Raw genomic sequence first — 948 nt, 5'->3', positions numbered from 1 at the left:
TGTGTAGTGATTGACAGCTCCTGATGTGTTCCACCTGCTCCTCCCTCGTGTATCGAGTGTCTGTGCTCCTCTGTCAGTTTGTCTCTTCAGGTCTGTTGTTTCCTGGTCTGTTGATAACAGACCATAATCACCTGTTATGATTAAAACCTGCCAGAATAAAATGTGAATTTATTACGTGGACAACCGCTCTGGCAAATGAAATGTTGTCAGTCTGTAAGCAGATATCCAGGTTGTGTTGTGTTCAGCGCTCCCAGTGGGCGACGCTGGGTTGTGTTCAGTTTGAATTAGTCCTCCTCCGTTGGCTCGTGGTTCTGTGATATGAGCGGGGGGGGGGGCCTCAGCTTCATCTTCTCCCTGAAGCCCAACGAGGAGCAGGAGGCTGATCTGGACGGTCAAGAGGAGGTCGATGCAGAGGCAAGTGCAAAAAGGTTGTTAAGCGAGAGTGCAACACAGAATCAGGAGGACAAGATGTATAAACACTAAAACTATGTAGAATTATGATATGTTTATTAAAGGAACAGACAGCATGTGGACACGTGAAGCCTGGAGGCAAACTGGAAATCTGCACGTGGAGTTGCAACCATCAGTGTTTTAGGTGGTGAAAGGTGCTCGCTGTAAATTCCAGAGGGTTCAATTAAACCGGGCATGAAAGGGTCAGCACTTCCTGAAATGAACAGTGTGGAAACTGACGCCTATTAGAAGGTTGGGGTCGTAAAGCTTGACCTTTGGCCCCAGGGAGGAGCTCCTGCAAGAGTCAATACGGAGGCGTATATACATTCACCCTGTGATCAGGGAAGAAACCTGTTAATCACTTCCTTGATGTTCAGATGTACCTGTGAATCTAATCTGCTTCCATCCCCGATGAGTAGAGCTGGGGTGATTTGTGGAGAGCAGTTTCTACATGATTCAACGTGAGCGGCCTCTCAACAGCTGACGTCCGAGTGTGAG

Source organism: Platichthys flesus, chromosome 11 (assembly GCF_949316205.1).
Source record: "Platichthys flesus chromosome 11, fPlaFle2.1, whole genome shotgun sequence".
Lineage (NCBI taxonomy): Eukaryota > Metazoa > Chordata > Actinopteri > Pleuronectiformes > Pleuronectidae > Platichthys > Platichthys flesus.
This window is presented reverse-complemented; position numbering follows the sequence as displayed.